This window comes from Pleurodeles waltl, chromosome 12, assembly GCF_031143425.1.
Source record: "Pleurodeles waltl isolate 20211129_DDA chromosome 12, aPleWal1.hap1.20221129, whole genome shotgun sequence".
NCBI lineage: Eukaryota > Metazoa > Chordata > Amphibia > Caudata > Salamandridae > Pleurodeles > Pleurodeles waltl.
In genome coordinates this window covers 288958330-288977554 of record NC_090451.1, presented here as the reverse complement: position 1 = coordinate 288977554, position 19225 = coordinate 288958330, and the positions used below count along the sequence as shown (strand labels likewise).

At 45.1% G+C, this 19225-nt stretch overlaps 1 protein-coding gene across 1 annotated transcript in view; it reads left to right on the top strand.

Moving 5' to 3' along the window:
- SLC6A2 (solute carrier family 6 member 2) overlaps positions 1-19225 on the top strand; it is an 821779-nt gene that overhangs the window by 705441 nt on the left and 97113 nt on the right. The window lies entirely within an intron of this gene.

The following is a 19225-nucleotide window of genomic DNA, read 5'->3' as shown; positions in this document are numbered from 1 at the left end:
GGAGGTTTTGCCATTTGTCTGTCCGCCCTACTTAAAGTGGGAGAACAAATGGTAAGTGTTTAGTGAAGGTATTTTCTAACAGAGTGAGTAATGACCCTCAGACTTTTCCTGTTTCAAGGATAATCAACAGATGGATTTGCTTTAATATTATGGTATTGGCGCAGGAAATTATAGGTGATTTTCGGCAAGTTTTGTATCAGTTTCTACTGTACTCAAGTTTAAGACAATTCACCTTATTATGCTTCACATATTTAGTTTTGCTTAATCATCCCTTCATGCGACGTTCTTTGGTACTATATCCCTGCTATATACCTACTGCAACAACATGGGTTAACCAGTGAAAATTAATATGTCATTTGAGATGTCCTAAAAATATGGCTGCATTGGTATTCTGTCACATAGGTACTCTTTAGCCTTGGAATCGTCGTGATTTATGTGGTGCATAATGTCTACAAATACCAGAGTCGACAGCATATTATGACAATTTTCTTAACTGTAGAAGTTGATAGGAAACCGTGACTATAACAATGGCATGAAGCACTGCATAGTTTTGCATTATCTAACAATCTGCATGGTTAAATAGTGATTTGCATTCACATCATTAACTATTTTAGTCACTTCAAGCAATCTCTGAAAAACAAAATAATAGAAGATATTTGTCACATAGAATAGGCAGCTTTCCACTCTCAATAGAATTCTTTGCTGCAGAGTTGCTTTCTTTGTTGCCATAGATGCTCTGATGATGAAAGTTTCTCTACAGATGATAGACATGCCCCTTATAACTGCAAGCTCTTTACTAACAAACATCTTGTAATTTTTTTACACATTTTGAGGGCCATCTTAATCTCACAATGGTGACGTGTGGAGGAGCACTGTCTTTTTTCATTTTAAAGGATAAGTCAAGAAAAAACATAAAAAACAACACAAATAAGTGGGAGGAAGTCACGCAACGTTAGGCTCATGGGACCAATTTTATATAAGCATGGTTGTGTTCACTAAAGACAATACATGTGGCAGACCTCCCTGGGGATTGGAAACTGGCCAGGCTAAAAACTTCCATTACACACCAACTGGAAAATGTTGGAAAAAAGCATATGTCAGGTGTCAGAGTTAGTCAGGAATCATGGCAGCGATATAATATTAGCGTGTAGGGGACAAGATGGGGACCCCTCATAGCAACACTGCTTCAGTGTCCTTTGTAAATCTTCAAGGTTGTGGCAGGAAGTTCAGATGTCAGGGTCATATTTAAGAGTCTATCAGCAGGGGTGGCTCCTCCATAAGGGCAGAGGAGCGTCGCCCCCCGCAAGCAGCGTCAGCTGCAATCCTTACCCACAAAAAAGATAATAAACTTTGTTGATTATCTTTTTTGTGGAAAGGGGTGGGGGCCTTGGGAGCCTTGGGGGTGACGAGTGTAAGGGGGAGTGCTCAACATCCCCACCTCAGGGCACATGTATGTTTGGCTGGCCGGCTTGGGCCGGCCAAACACACATGCCCAAAGGGCTCTCTCCAGCCCAGCAACACGGTCTGTCTCAGCTCTGAGCAGCGTCAGGATTGGCACAGGGCAGGCTGGGAGCCTGTGCCTGTAGGGAGAGGAAAGAAGCAGCGCAGTGGTGCCACAGGTAAGTGGATTTTTTTTTTTTTTTATTAAATCCCCCCTCCCTCCACCTCCGTTAATCCCCCACGTGCCGCCTGCCCCTTCATTGTTGCGTGAGCTGCGACTGTCTATCAGTAGCATCAAAACTTCTGCATTTGAGATGGTATCCCTCGAAAGTGCCTGGTCATTTTGGTAATGATGCCCAGAATGACGGTATTTTCGTGGGTATTTTGTATTTGGTGGAAAAAATGCCACTGGCAATCTGATATTGTAAAATACAGGCCACATTAGGATGACACAAATGGCTTCCACATTCTAGTTTGGATGTCATGTGAATATAAAAAGTGTTCTTGCTTCATACTGAACTAATGGTTTGCCACAGCTATACTATCTCCAGTTTATGCCTAAAGTCATACACATTTGCACCATTGTTTTGTGAATGTGCAGATTAGTGAAGAAGGCCCTAAAACCTGTATTCTGACTTTTCAGGTCCAGGCAAGTCACTGCATGCGCTGTCGAAGAGACTTTAGTGTTCAGTCTGTGGGCTTCAACACACCCACTGACTTTCAATTTGCTTGCTCCCTCGTCGCTCTCAAGTCCTTTGTCCCCATTTGTCCATGGCATGAATAATTGATGCCGCTCCTGTGTTTGACCCTCCCCCCAGAGCATGGGCCATGTACATGTAAACATGAACAGATCCTATTTGGGAACTACTTTTTTCCTTTGTCTTGTAGTACTCCATACAGTGCTCGTGTTTTCAGTTTACTCGTTCGCCGTTTTCTTCTTTCAATACAGTTTTATATAGCGCAGACACCACCCAACTGTATTAATAATTACATAAGCACCAGTTGCTTTACACAAGGACACATTTTTTTTGTAGGAACAGGGAGATTAAGTGATTTGCCCAAGATCAGAGGATGTTGTGCCGATGCCGAGACTCGAACCTGGTTTCCAAGCTCCAAAGTCTGCAGCTATGGCAGTAACATCATGTCCTCTCTTTCTGTCCTCAACCGCCCTTATAGCTTTACATGTTACCCCACCCGCCATAGGGTTTCTAATTCTTTGCCATTGGCTCATTTGTGTTTTATTTATATTCCTCCCTCAGGCTGACTGCTGTGCTTGGTTTTTCTCTATATGCCTCCCGGTCCTGCCCTCCAAAGCTTTACAGGGGTGGTCACTTCCCTTGTGGTCTGCCTTCTGTGCTGGTACTTCACACCTTCTGCCAAGTGCTTTGATTATCTTTTCATCTTTATCGAAGGGGATGTTCTGGTCGCTGGCAGACAGGTCCTGCTCCGGGCTTCCGTCCTCGGGGTTCAAAAGCTCAGAGCAGACAACTTCGAAGTCTGGGTTGCTGAATGATTCTCCATCTCGGACTCACCTCCGTACTGCAGCTTCAGCCCTTTCGACATGTTCTCTCCCATTACACAGCAAGCTGATGGGGATGAAATAAGAAATGCAATGCCAGCACAATAGAGAATAATCAATGAGCATCCCAGCGCTAGACTGATGTAATGTGTAGGGGATGCTGGGGTCTATCCACTTATGTAAGACAATAACATTGACAACACCAATAGCTCTCGGATTGCTGAGACCTATTGGCTTTACCAATGCTTGTTTGATTTTCTGTTCAACTTGACAACAAAAAAATAGATTTGGTAAATCCACCAAAGGAATAGCATTCTTCAACAACATTATCCTCCATAAAATGTAAGATTGGAACACACACCCACTTTGCTAACAAACCACTATGCTAACAAACTACTGTCAATCTACAGCTGCTTCTTCTACATTAGTATACATTAGAAGCTGCAGTTCCTCCTGGCTTTTCTATTTACAGATTGGATAGACCCCTAACAAGGGATGGGGGTTATCTATCGAGACTGTCTATCAGCCACCTTTTCACCGGCCTCATTAGAAGGGGTAGAAGCCTTATTTTTCATGTTTAAATCATCTGACTCTCAGTCGTTCCCTAGTATGCTGAATTATCACCCTCCAGGTGCTAGAACAACATTTATTAATACAATTAGTGCTCTTCTTGAAGCTTTCATGATAAAAATTAATTTTACTTTGATGGGGATTTACAACTTTCACTTAGAGAATCAGCTTGATCTGGATGTAGACCATCTTTGTGAATTATTTTCCTCTCTAGGTTTCACCAACAAGATAATTCATGTGTAGCTTGTAGCATCCAAAAGGTACGATTAGGACTTGACACAAGATTCTACCTACTGAATTGAATACCATATTAGCTACGTCCACCCCGATCATTATGAGTATCCCGACCAGATGGCTGAATAGCTTGCAAATTGGGTTACCGCTGCCCTTGACGTCATAACCCTGTTGACTAACAGGTCTAATGACAACAAGAAGCAGTCTCAGCCATGGTTCAATGAATCTTTGAGGGTGTTGAAACAAGGCTGTAGGAGGCAGCAAAGGAAATGGCACAAGAACTACAGTGCTAATGAAAGAAAAAAAATATAAAGACTGCTTAGCAGAATATAAAAAGTCGTCCTTCTTGGAATAATCTAATTATTTCTCTGAACAAATTAGACTGGCAGGCGATTATAACAAAACCCTTTTTAGAACTATAAAAAATGAACTATACCTTCCCAGGTTTTGTTAGCAGTCAATAATCAGTTTTTTGTAATTCATTAGCCCACTCCTTTCAAATGAAGGTTATTACTATTATTAACTAATTTACTCTCTTGGGCCAGGATGGGGCCTGTCAAGGCAACACGCCTAGTGTATCTCTAGAGCCAAGAGGCCCCCTTGAGCAGTTTGAGGTTCCATCTGGGGACCAGTCATAAAAAGTCATGTTGGGAATTAACTCTTGCTCATCACAGGACCCCTGTCCCCCCAAAATCTGGCATATGGCCTCTAAAATGTTAGCATCACATTTGCCCAATATATTCACTGCCATGTTTTATTCAGGGGTTTTTCCTACTGCTTGGAAGCAGGCCTCAATTATCCCTCTACTGAAAATGTCTAACTTAAAAGTGCTCAATCGAAACAACTATTGTCCTATCTCTCTGCTCCCACTTCCTGCAAAATTGGTGGAAAAAGTGCTGAATGACCAACTTAACTGCTTTTTTGAAAATCAGCATCTTCTTGATGATGCACAATTTGGTGGAAGGAAAGGCCATCCTACAGAATCAGCCTTATTAGTGGCCACTAAAGAAATCAGATCGCCCTGGATGGAGAATGGAATGCCTCTTTGGTCCTCTTAGACCTTTCAACGGCTTTTAATAATGTAAACCGCAAGTGGCTAATGGATAGATCTTCAGCATGGAGATGGCTTGCCAGGCTGCTATGCTATTACCATCCATTCTTTCTGGTCATCTTCAATCTGCAGCATTTGGAGATTTCACCTCAGAGATTTTCTCTCTGCCATGTGGAGTGCTGCAGGGTTCTTCACTGAGCCCGATGTTGTTTAATCTGTATGTTTCTCCTCTAGCTGCTCTTATCAAATCTTTTGGATCTGTGTTGGCTTCATATGCTGATGATACACAGATCGTGTTCTTCATTGCCAAAGGTGATATTCGCTCTAGGGAGCTTTTCAGAAACTGCATGAGTGCGGTTAGCAAATGGATGGACCAAAATTGCCTGAAACTTCACTCCTCAAAAACAGAGGTTATCCTGTTTGGCAACAATGTAGATTTTTGGTCCCCAGCCTGGTGGCTGTTGGATCCAGGGGTGGTTTCTACCACGGTTGATATGGTGAAAACTTTGGGGGTCATCCTGGATCGTAACTTGAATCTCAAAAGCCAAGTGAACAAGGTCACTTCCTCTTCTTTTCAGTCGCTAAGACTGGTCAATAAAACTAGAAGATACATACCTTTTTTTTTGCTAAAAGCAATTATCATGGCCCTAGTTTTGGCCAGACCGGATTACCACTACAGTTTGTATCTGGCTAAAGGATCCCTGATCAAACTTCACACTGTGCAAAATGCGGCTGCAGTGTTTCTGCTATCAATCCTTAAAAGGCAGTCTGCAAAAGGGACCATCAGTAAGTTACTCTGGTTGCCAGTAAAACAAAAGATTATTTGTAAAGCACTATGTCTGGCCCATAAGACCCTTAATGGGCATGGTCCCAGCTATTTCAAACAAAAGTTGAGAAGATATGTTCCAGAAGGAATCTTATGTTCTGCTTCTGCCAAGACTTTGGTGATGCCTCAATCAATCAATTAATTTGTTGAGCTCGCTACTCACCCGGCAGGGTCTCAAGGTGCTGGGGGGGTGCTACTGCTCGAAGAGCCAGGTTTTGAGGCGCTTCCTGAAGTTCAGGAGGTCCTGGGTCTTACATATGTTGGCGGGGAGGGAGTTCCAGGTTTTCACGGCGAGGTGGGAGAAGGATCTGCTGCCGGTTGTGCTAAGGTGAATGCGAGAAACTGTTGTGAGGGCGAGGTTGGCGGAGCGGAGCTGGCGAGTCAGGTTCTGGAAGTTGAGTTGATCGTTGAGGTAGGGCGGTCCGGTGTCGTGGAGAGCTTTGTGAGCGTGGATTAGTATTTTGAAGACCGTCCTTTTTTTGACGAGTAGCAAGTGGAGGTCCCTGAGGTGGGCAGAGATGTGTTTGTGGCGAGGGAGGTTGAGGATAAGACGCGCTGAGGCGTTCTGGATACGCTGGAGATTTTTCTGGAGCTTGGCCCTTGTTCCGGTGTAGAGTGCATTGCCGTAGTCCAGTCTGCTGCTAACAAGGGTGTGGGTGACCATTCTTCTGGTTTCCACGGGAATCCACCTGAAGTTCTTGCAGAGCATTCGAAGGGTGTTGAAACATAAGGACGAGATGGCGTTGACTTGCTGGGTCATGGAGAGTGAAGAGTCTAGTATGAAGCCGAGGTTGCATGTGTGGGTGGTGGGTGGTGGGTGTGGGGGGCGACCCCAGGGTGGCCGGCCACCGGGACTCGTCCCTTGTTGGGGCCGAAGATGATGATCACAGTTTTTTCTGAGTTCAGCATGAGGTGGATTGCTGTCATGCAGTTGGCGATAGCGAGGAGTTCGGTGTGGATGTTGTTCTTGGCGGTTGGGGGGGGTTCCTCATGAGGGAGAGGATGAGCTGAGTATCATCTGCATAGGAAATGATGTTGAGGCCGTGGGATCAAATGATGTTGGCGAGTGGAGCCATGTAGATATTGAAGAGGGTGGGGCTGAGTGAGGATCCCTGGGGGACCCCACAGATGGTTTTGGTGGCCTTTGACCGGAAAATGGGGAGGCGAACTCTTTGTGTTCTTTTGGAGAAGAAGGAGGTGAGCCAGTACAGGGCTCTCTGGCGAATTCCGGTGTCAAAGAGGCGTGTGCGAAGGGTTTGGTGACATACGTTGTAGAAGGCTGCGAAGAGGTCGAGGAGGATGAGGGCTTTCACCTTTGTCGATCCTGGTCCGGTTGTCGTCAGTGCAGGTGATAACGGCGGTCTTGGTGCTGTGGTTTTTGCAGAATCCAGACTGGGATACGTTGAGTCGGCTGTTGTCCTCCTGGAAGCGGGAAAGTTGCTTGTTGACTATCTTCTCTATGACCTTCGCGGGAAGGGGAGTAGGGAGATAGGTCAGTAGTTTTTGAGGTCTTCGGGGATCGGCTTTGGGCTTTTTGAACAAGGCGTTGACTTCGGCGTGTTTCCAGCTTTTTGGGAAAATGGCAGTCTCGAAGGAGCTGTTGATGATGGTCCGGAGCTGGGGAGCGACGATTTGGCTGGCCTTATTGAAGACGTGGTGAGGGCAGGGGTCTGCAGGAGAGTCGGAGTGGATGGTGCTCATGGGTTTGGTGGTTTCCTCATAATTGATGGGGGTCCAGGCGCTCAGTATGTCGGTGCAGCAGGGTGTGATGGGGTCGACCATGTCAGTGGTGGTGGTGCTGGGGGATAGCGTTGCGCAGCTTCCATGTATGTCTGTGATCTGGTGGTGGAAGAAATGGAGAGGGAGTCACAGAGGTCTTGTGAGTGGGGAGGGTCGGTGGCGCAGGACTTGGGGTTGGTGAGTTCCTTGATGATGTTGAATAGCTCCTTGCTGTTGTGTGCATTGTTGTTAATCCGTTCTTTGTAAAAAGATCTTTTGGTGGGTCAGATGAGCTGGTGATGTTTGTGTATGGCTGATTTGAGGGCGGTGAAGTTGCTCTCTCATTGTTCTTGGTGCCTGATTTTCTCAGCTTTCCGCCATTCTCAGTTGGAGATCTGAAGGTCTGCGGTGAACCAGGGAGCTTTCTTGTTGACGCGGGTGTTGCTGGTTTTCTTGAGTGGAGCAAGGGTGTTGGCGTAGTCGTCGAGCCGTTGGTTGAGGTTGAGGGCGGCGGTGATGGGGTCATTGGTTTTGGGTGGTAGGGATTGGGCGAGGTTGGAGATCAGTTGTTCCTTGGAGATCTTGTTCCACTTGCAGTGAGGGACCGGATGCTGTTGGTGGTGGGTGGTGGCCTTCAGGAAGGAAAAATTAACGCAATGGTGGTCGGTCCAATGGCGTTTGGTGGTGTGAGTGAAAGTGATGTGGCCGCTGGAGGAGAAGATGGCGTTGAGCGTGTGCCCGGCTGAGTGGGTGGGCGAGGTGACCAGTTGCTTGAGGCTGAGGTTGGCGAGGTTGTCCAGTAGGGCATCTGGCCAGGCTGCTATGCTAGGTGGAAATTTAAGTGGCCGAGGAGCAGGTAGTCCGAGGAGGCGAGGGCGTGGGAGCAGATCGTGTCGGCAATGGCGTTGCAGAATTGGAGGTGGGGGCGTTGATGTGTATCTGAAATGAAAGTACAGGTGTTCTGCAGCATCCAGGGCGTCGTTGGTATTGGTGGAGATCCTGGTGGAGCTTCTGTGGATTATGGCGATTCCTCCTCCTGGTTTGTTGATACGGTCTCTTCGGGTGATCTTTCAGCCCTCAGTGATGGCTATGGCAATGTCTTGTTCTGATGAGGGGTTCATCCATGTTTCGGTGAGGAAGGCGGGGTCAAGGGAGGCTGACGTGAGTAGGTCCCAGAGCTCCATGGTGTGCTTGTGGACGGAGTGGGTGTTGAGGAGGATGCAGCTGAGATGGTTGGGGTGTTTTTGTGGTGCTTGGTGGCTTGATTGCAGGTGAAACGGCACGAGCGGCAGGCAAAGGGTTTGCCTGTGGGAGGCCTGGGCGCAGGCAGTGGGCCGGCCGGAGTGGAGCACGTGGAGCTCTTCGGTGGTGTAGTGGCATCTGAAGGTGTGGGAGGTGTGAAGGGCAGGGCGACAGGCGCTGCGCAGCGGCCACCATTAAGAAGGGGAGGTGGGAGGTAGGAGCAGCTGGGAGGTGGGAGGGGGTGGCAAATGGGGGGGTGAGGAGGTGGGGCCGCAGGGGACGCAGCGGCGGGAACGGGGAAACCGGGCAGAACAAGCTAAGCAGAAACGGGCAAAAAAAGGCAGAGACAGCAAAAAAGGCAAAAGCAGAAAAACAACACACAGGCACAGAAAACAAAAGCAAGACAAACACACAAGATAACAAGACCAACACACGATACTTACGTCTACCACTAGACACCAGGGATAAGGCTCAGGTGGGTGCCTGCTGGTGGTGGAGGGCCTCGAACTCATGGCGGCAGCGAGGGCCGGTTAGGAGCACAAAGGCAGTCTGGTGGAGCTGCTCGGTGCCCAGAGCGGTTCCTGGCCTTAAGACAGGTCAGGGGTCATCTGCCTCATTTTAAATGCTCCTCATGGGGCAGCAGAAGCTTTTTCAGATCCAGGGCCTCTCATTGGAATCATCTCCCTGTTGGCATAAGGTCTTCTACCTATCTGTCTCTTTTAGAAATTCAAGAGAAGCAAGTGGCTAGGGATGGTGGCTCTCCTTCTTTGTTTCTTGCTTTGCGCCTAGAAATCTATGGGTATTATTTTGCGCTTTATACATCTTTTTATTCATTCATTCATTGGAGAGGGTGGTGTCCTCTTTAAATATTATGCCCTCTATAATATAAGATTAACTGCTGAATTATCTTTTGTAGCTGCGTCCCAGCATTCCCACAACTCTTGCCTATATTCCAATAGGTAGCGAAGAGTAGTTCTGGCTCTTTTTTGTGGGACATTCCCGCTAACAACTCAACCATGTCAAATATTTTCCAGAGGTAAATATTTAATCTAAGAGGTCAATTCACAAAAGCATTTATGAGTACTGGAAGCAGTCCTACAGAAGTACACTTTTATGAAGACATGCATGCCTTTGTGAAACGCCTGAAACACAGAGTCGTCTCTTTTTGTATTATGACTATTTTAATTTTACTCCCATTTTAGATATTTTGGAGCCAATTCACAAAGGCATCTATGAGTAAGTAGAAGAGTAAAAGTGTGGTACTCTTTTATATACTGATACATGACTTGATGGATTGGCCCCTAAGTGTATTGTCTCCTTCAGAGTGCGTAATATAAGGTAGGCTTCCTCTATGACACTCTTCCCCTAATAACTCGACTCTGCATTCTGCAGTGAACATGTTGAGTTAAAATGCATTGCCTGACACTGAAGGAGTAGGTGGCTACCTTTGACTGCTTGCCTCAATAAACAAAATATCTAGCTAGAAATTGAGTTCCCTCTTCCTCACATAATTACAGTGGAGGAATTCTTCTTACTGAGCATTCACTTATGCAATGTGTGCCAAAAGACAACAATTCATCAATTTTTGCACCATATTCTGTAAATCCAAAGTTAGAAATGTCCATGATAAAACAGTAAGAGACCTCTAACATTCTGAAGTAAATAAAGCAACATTTCTGTAGTACCCCTTTACGTACACTTACATACGCTTGTGAATCAGTTCGAAAACATACACAATGGGAATAAAATGGTATTATTGAGAGAATATTCATATACAGTCAGTGCAAATAGAAATTACTATGCCCTCTTTGTACTTTTTATTAATAGAGATGTGTGTGTTTTGACACCAATTTATAAAGGCATTTAAGAGGATATAAAAGAGGATTACCGGAGTACTACTTCCCATTTGATAAATACTTTTATGAAAGGACCCCTAACAACCTGTCAGTGAAAAGTGGCTTAAATTGTTTGCATGAGCATTGTCAATTACCTTTTTTCTTTGTAAAAACTTAGTAGGGCGGCATTTTCATTCATTAATTCCAAACACTTTGGATTTTTCAGTAGTAATTTTACCTCAGATTAAATCTGTTACTGCCACTTGCAATGTTTAGCATAGCAATGACACACAGCTGATTATGAGTTTTTGAGATCAGAATGGAAGACAGCGTGCAGAAGTGGCATTACCATTCTTAATTTCAATACTTTTGTCCCTTTTCCATCCTCTTTTTCTTGTGACTGTCACAAGGTAATACCTGGTGAAATGTGTGTTGGGAGCAGTTGCTGGTGTGCAGAATTACCACACAACTGGTAAAACCGGCAACAGAGGCAAACAGTTTGTCGCTAGCCCCAATAATGCAGGTAAAATAGTTGTGAGAAACATAAAACTGTGCACAGGCCTTTTTATACAATTTCACCCAAAATGTTCTAGATTATTTGGGTCTGTGGTGTCAGTCTGTTTTAAACTTTAGTTGATCTCGACATCTCTTTCAATTTACAGACTAGATGAGTGGTTCTTTGGCTGAAATTCAATATGCTTCATATTAAAACAGTTTTTTCCAAACTTTCCCAGCAACACATCTCGTTCAAATCAACTAGTTTATGAACAACCATGGACACTAGGTTGGATTATGAGCACTTAAATGCTTGAAATATTTTAAAACTATTATTCAGAGACTGAAAACGTCAGTTCTTCCCCACAGCAATTATGTTTGTCAGAAAGTGTTTTTGACCAATAATTGTAACATCAGTACTGTGAGCGCGCCATAAGATCCAAATTTTATTAATACCATACTAAGGATCATGCGCTAGAGGACGCTGGATCTTAGTGACATAGGCTTGAGGGGGTGTCACCAATGGGAATTGTGAGTACCAATAATCCAAATAACAATTCAACAATATTTGATATTAAAAAAGCTTTTAGTCAATAATCACACTACCCTAGTAACAAGAATACATGAGTTTATTTCACTATATTAACAATGCTAAGGTCACGAAGATAACTCTCAAACACAAATGATAAGCATAAAGGATCAATAGCGGCTCAGTGTAATGATGTATATATCTCAATTTGATTAATACAGACAAGCAAATAATCTCCAAAAGAATCACACTTATTAATATTACAAAAACCGGTAATGATGATACAAGAGTCATTAGCTCAGCATTAAAATGATCTCAAACCAGAACATAAGCCCTACGCACCAATCAACACCCACCTCCTCCACACCTGGACCCCGGTCAACACAGAAGACACTCCGAACACCATGGCCACCATCCACTCCGGATCACCATCGGACCCTTGCCCACACCACATCTTCAACAAAGCCAACACCATCATTGCCCCCCATCTCTGCCACACCATCAACAGTTCCTTCAAATCAGCCACCTTCCCAGAGAGATGGAAGTATGCAGAAATCAACGCCTTGCTAAAGAAACCCAAGGCAGACCCAAGAACTACTGAGCTATCTCCCTCCTCCCTTTCCCAGCCAAGGTCATCAAAAAAATCGTGATCAATCACCTATCCCGGTACCTGGAAGACAACAAGGCACTCAACACCTCCCAATCCGGATTCCGCAAAAACCACAGCACCAAGACTGCACTCATTGCTGCAACAGACGACATCAGGACCATGCTCGACAAAGGAGAAACAGCAGCACTCATCCTCCTGGACCTCTCCGCAGCTTTCGACACGGTATGCCACCACACTCTCCGCACACGCCTCCACAACGCTGGAATCCGCGACAAAGCCCTGGACTGGATCTCGTCATTTCTCACGGACAGGACCCAAAGAGTTCGCCTCCCGCCGTTCCTATCAGAAGCCTCCAACATCACCTGTGGCGTCCCTCAAGGATCTTCACTCAGCCCCATACTTTTCAACGTGTACGTGGCCCCCCTCGGAAACATCGCACGAACACACCACATCAACATAGTCTCCTACGCTGACAACACTCAGCTCATCATCTCCCTCACGAAAGATCCCACTACTGCAAAGGTAAACCTCCACAACGGACTCCACACTATTGCCAGCTGGATGGAATCAAGCCACCTCAGGTTAAACACAGACAAGACAGAATTAAAAATCTTCGGCACCAACCCCTCTGCCTGGAATGACTCCTGGTGGCCCACCTCCCTAGGACCCTCACCCACCTCTCACGCACACAACTTGGGCTTCATCCTGGATTCCACACTCAGCATGACTCAGCAGGTCAATGCCATCTCCTCTTCCTGCTACAACACCCTCCGCCTGCTCCGCAGAATCTTCAAATGGATTCCCATTGAAACCAGGAAAACCGTCACCCACGCCCTGGTCAGTAGCCGATTGGATTACGGAAACACCCTATATGCAGGAATAACAAACAAGCTCCAAACAAAACTGCAAAGAATCCAGAACGCATCCGCCCGCCTCATTCTGGACATCCCACGCTGCGACCGCATCTCACTCCACCTCAGAGACCTACACTAGCTACCAGTATCAAAGAGGATCAACTTCAAAATCCTCATACACGCACACAAGCCCCTCCACAACACAGGACCGGCCTACCTCAACGACAGACTCACCTTTCACACCCCCACCCGCAACCTTCGCTCCGCCAACCACGCCCTCGCCTACGTTCCTCGCATCCGCCGCACGACCGCCGGAGTAAGATCATTCTCTCACCTTGTCGCAAAGACCTGGAACTCCCTACCACTCCACCTCCGCCTGACCCAAACCTTCTATCTTTCAGGAAACACCTCAAGACTTGGCTTTTCGACCAGTAGCTCCCCCCCCGCCAGCGCCTTGAGACCTTACCGGGTGATTAGTGCGCTTTATAAATCCCCTGATTGATTGATTGATTGAGGATTATTTCCCTGCGCTAACCACAAATTAGCATTACATGTTGAGCGTCATCTGAAAAGAATTTAGAAACACAAATTTTGAAAAATTGTTGTCTCAATTATGTCAATTTATAAAAGTTAATAATGTGCAGCGATATAATCATTAGTTGCAGTTGGTACCTGAAAAGCAAGAGAGACACAATTCACATCTAATAACATACATTACCACAATAGTATTAACAGCAATAGATCAGCTTCCACTTGAGGACACCATCAACAGCTCTGGCCCTTACGTCAGCTAATCTCGACACTTGACTGCTCTCAAGGAACAACGAACCCACGGTCCTAGCATTCTACTCTTTCCGAGAACCACCTAATTAGTCTACACAGATTATTATACTAAAACCTAATCAACTCCTGATTGGCCAATCTATGTTTTTTTTTTCATTTAAGCCAATCGACAACTAATATGATGACCTAAACTTGACAAACCTACGCTAACTATAACAGTTTCTTTCAGTATATACACTCTCTTCCTGTCTCGTCTGTAACTTCATTGTCTCATCCGCCACTTGCATATCTTGTTCTCAGGAAGAAACTCTCTCGGCAACATTTTACTTCCATCCTCGAGGAAAGACCCAATATTAGTAATATTCTCAAACAATAGAACATTTCAACTTATGCAATGCTTGGTTAATATATCACCTTGTAGGACATGTCACCGCAACCCACAATGGGTAGCTGTGGATACGTCTACACAAGCTTGAAAACATTTATTATTAAAGCTTCGAATCATGGAAAATAACTACAGCATCTGAATATAATTTTGTTCAGTTAAGTAAAACGTTCTCGTTTTACACATTGGTTAATCACCCATTATTAATACGAAAATCATTAATAAACATATCTAAAGTTCGCACTCTCACAGTACATATGTGGATCTGCATGTCAGCTAGAAAGATCCTCATGTTTGTTTTTACGGGAAGAATGTTAGCGGATTCAAAAATCTAAATTTGCAGTTGGCGTGATTACAGGAAAATGGGATGCTGGTGTGTGGTAGGTGGGTAGTGCAATGATGGTGTAGGCAGTACTCTATATTCTTGTATCATGTACTGAGAGAAAAATACTTTATTACATCATGGCTGTAGGGCAGCAGATTGAAAGAGGAGTTAGAAGAGAAGTAGTGTTCAAAGTCACACCAAATACATTGCTCACATCTTCACCCTTGATGTGATCGATACAATTACAGTTGTCCTAAATAATCTTACAGACATACATACCATTTTACACTTAACAATCTGAAAGAGAAGATTACAAGTGTTATTATTTAGTAGTTTAGTGTGCTGGTATTTAATTACAGTGTACTGTTAGTTGATGTTACCTATTTATATAAATATTGTGAGTTCATGAGCATACCATTAGGTGTGCAAGTTATATTTTGCATGATTCCTGTGCAAGGTATGGATTGCCGTCCTAACCAACACTTGCTCATTACAGTGGTTTTTAGTTCTGATTTGGAAGCTTAACTCCATTTTAAGTTGGTTGAGAAGTATTAGTAAGCACTGATTAAGGTGTTAAAATCAGATCTGAAAGGGGCTTCAATTTGTTTTTTGAGAGAGTTTTGGTTGATCATATACCAAATGCAACAGTCCTGTAAAGGTGCCCACAATATATTTTGTCAAGTTGTGTCCAGCCAAACAGAACGCTTTGTGTCATTTACGGTCACAAAATTAATGAAAGAATAAGCGCTCCAACGTCCAAATCGATATGATTCTTTTTTTTTATTTTGGATAAGCGAACGGTCTGCAAACCTGGTTTAATGGACCATTGATAAAATAACTGTCCACGTATATCGTTTTTTCCACTGTTTGATTGAAATCTGAAGCCTTCAAACAACTGTTCTATCAAGCAAATGTCTTGAAAGCTTCTGAACGTATTCACACCAAACCAGCAAAATCACTTTCTTGAGAGAAGTTCTCCTTTTATGCCATAATTGGTGTAATTCCATTCAGCTGGGTTTCTGTAGCCATAACTATGAAGCTGCTATTGCGTTCTCTGTATATGCATAAACGTACTTATGTATAGTTACCTTGATATTTGCTTTTCAATATTTCTGCAATTATTTTTTGTGGCACATTATTTAAAACTCAATATTCCAGTACCAGACCTCTTTGGTCTCCTATTAAGCTAGGTGCTGTATTAATCAGTCCGGGGAGTAAAGATGAAGGGCTATATTTGATCATGACTCCTATACTACTGACAAATAGAACTAAGGGCCTTATTTAGAGATTGGTAGACAAAGTACTCCATCACAAATGTGATGAATAAAAAGCTAAGATGGCGAAATTAGGGGACCAGATATGTAATAATGAGGTAATCACCTGGGAGTGTCTTAAGATAAAGATACTCCCAGTCCGAGAAGAGAAGGCTATATTTTTTTTTACAAAATCAAGCTACCTTAAAAATAATTTACCCCTCCAGATAAAGTCTACAAGGGAAAAGGAGCTGTCTAAATCCCAGACTGTAACCAGAAAGATTGGTACCCGGATAGCATGGATTATGGTCTGTAGAAATTCCAAGTATAAATCCTTTCACTCCATGCAAAAATGATGGGTGAAGTTGACTGCAATAAATCATACCAAAGAGGAATGGAACAATATATCTATTTTTAATTGTGGGGTAACGAGAGTAGCCCATTTTCACTATATGCATATGTACACCCATTGGTTACTTTACTTCACACCTCAAAAGTTGCACTGATGGAATGCAAGTATATACGATAAGTGAACAAGGTGTGGTAAAGTAGTTATTAGAAAATGGGTCTCTAGTTGGCAGAGGTATGCACCCTGTCCAAGAAGGGACCACAATTCTCGTCAGGGTAAGTCAAAACACAACCTAAATTATCCTGTGCTCACCCTCCGGTTGCTTGGCACAGAGCGGGCAGACTTAAATAAGAAGGCAATGTGTAAGGCATTTGTGCAAATACCCATACAGTAACACAGTGAAAACACCACATAAAGTACTCCACAACAGCTTAGAAAATTGCTAATATTTAACTAAATAAAACAAGATCAAACCAATAAAAATCCAATATGCACAAGTCAAGAGATCACTTTTTAGAGCATTAAGTAGTCTTAATCCATAGGAAGCAATCTCCATACGATGAATCTCTTTAGCACAAAGTACCTGGGAAGCGTAAAAAATAACGAGGCTGGGTGTTGCAGAGGAGATGAAGCATCAGAAAGTAAAGTGATGCGTTGTTTTTTCTAGCACGGTGGAGGTGATGCAACGATTCTTGGCTCGCAGGTAAGGTGATGTGCAGATTTCCAGGCACGCAGCCTTGGTTACTGTAACAGGGTTTCAACAACCCTGTTACGGGATGAAGAAACAGGCCCTCATTATTGTACCCCAGGGGTACTAAAGCAAGAATCGAGGTCCTGACTCTCATCGACAACCAGGATATCCGGGTTAAAACAGAGGAGACAGGAGGAGTGCCGCGGCACGCTGACACAGAGGAAACAGGAGGCGTGCAGCAGAACTTGGACACAGAGGAGACAGGAGGCATGCAGCAGAATGCGGACACAGAGGAGACAGGAGGTGTGCAGCGGAACACAGAGACAGAGGATACAGGAGGCGTACAATGGAACGTGGACACAGAGAAGACGGGAAACATGGAAGCTCAAGGCACAACAACCAGCCACGTCCCCGGAGGGATGTTCCTCATGCAGGTACATGCCTGTATACAAAACCCCATGGGATATTGGTGGTAGGGGGAAGAGGAGGAAAGGACAACTTGGGGAATAGAGAAAAACAGACATAAAACGAGAAGGAGGAGACTCCTATACACCTGGGCTCCACCAAAACTCCCAGTAGAGAGAGAGAAGATTTAATCAAAGTATTTATTGTTTTTCTTTTTCTTGCACAACAAGGTGTATACACTATTTATTTGCCCTTAAATCCTTTCCTAAACGGAATAATCCCCTCACTTTCTGTCCTTTCACCACCCTTTCCTCCCCCCTTTTCTTTTTAATAAACATATTTAAAAGAGAGGGGTCCACTTACCTGTTCTCCTGGTTCCGTTTTGTCCACATGGTCCCGCCTGTGGTGGAGGTACTTGGTGAAGGTCAAGACCTAAAAGAAGAGAGAAACAGAAGAACATCAGCACACCCATAAAGGAACCCAATGAGACAAGGGAGAGAAGAACTGAGACAAGAGATAAAAAGAAAGCAAATAGACTGAGATTACTTACCTGTACACACTAAGGGGGTCATTCTGACCCCGGCGGTAAAATCCGCCAGGGCCAACAACCGCAGGAGCACCGCCAACAGGCTGGCAGTGCTCCCATGGGCATTCTGACCGCGGCGGTACAGCCGCGGTCAGAAACGGAAAACCGGCAGTGTACCGCCGGTTTCCCGCTGCCCTGGGGAATCCTCCGTGGCGGCGCAGCTTGCTGCGCCGCCATGGGGATTCCGACCCCCATACCGCCATCCTGTTCCTGGCGGTTTTGGCCGCCAGGAACAGGATGGCGGTAAGGGGTGTCGTGGGGCCCCTGGGGGCCCCTGCAGTGCCCATGCCAATGGCATGGGCACTGCAGGGGCCCCCGTAACAGGGCCCCACAAAGATTTTCAGTGTCTGCCATGCAGACACTGAAAATCGCGACGGGTGCAACTGCACCCGTCGCACCCCTTCCACTCCGCCGGCTCCATTCGGATCCGGCATCCTCATGGAAGGGTGTTTCCCGCTGGGCTGGCGGGCGGCCTTCTAGCGGTCGCCCGCCAGCCCAGCGGGAAACCCAGAATACCCGCGGCGGTCTTTTGACCGCGCAGCGGTATTCTGGCGGTCCCAGCCAGGCCGGCGGCTTCCGCCGCCGGCCGGGGTCAGAATGACCCCCTAAATGTAAAATAAAAATCACCCCGTATACGACTTGGCTGAGTTATCTCAATACCTTCCACAAATGATCCTCAAGAACCCATCACAGTTTCGTACTGTGGTGCAGTGTTTGATGAAAACTTGATGCGCAGAGACATTTAGTGAAACGTACAACTGTGATGATGAAATATGTGCTGCGAGACAGGTGCTGTGTTGATACTGCTGGTGTTACGTCAATTTTTCCAGTGCAGTGGATTTTCTCCCTTAACAGGAGGCAAGCTGACAAGCCCTTGGCAGTCACTTGTGGTGGAAAAGGCAAAATCCATCCAGCAGGGAGCAGCAGACAGCAACAACCAGGAAAGAAGTCCTTCCAGAAAAGCAGGCCAAATGAGTCCTTTGGGCAGCCCTCCAGTCCTTCTGACAGAGTCCAGTTGTAGGCCCAGAAGTGTCTGATTTTAGGGGTCACAGACACAGTATTTATACCCAAATGTGCCTTTCAAGTGGGGAAACTTAAAAGAGTAGTTTAGAAGTGCACCAGTTCCCCTTTCAGTCCAGTCCTGTCTTCCAGATCTTTGGGGGTTATCGGTCATTTGCGTGGGGTCAGGCCACTAGCCTTTGAAGTGTAAGTAAGAGCCCCTCCCTTGTTCCTTCCCAGGAAGACCCATCAGAATGCAGATGAATGCAGATGCTGTTGAGTGCCCTGTGTTTATGTCTGTCTGGGTAGAATTCACAATGGGAGCTGTCAACTGTTCCAAACCCGACGTGGATTGGAGACAGGCTGTAAGGCACAGAGAACAGTAAGTGCAGAGAAATGCCTACTTTCTAAAAGTGCCATTTCAAAAATAGTAATGTTAAATACAAGTTCACCATTAAGCAGGATTTCTCACTACTATTCCAGCCATACCAAACATGACAATGCTACTCGAATCAGATTGGGAAT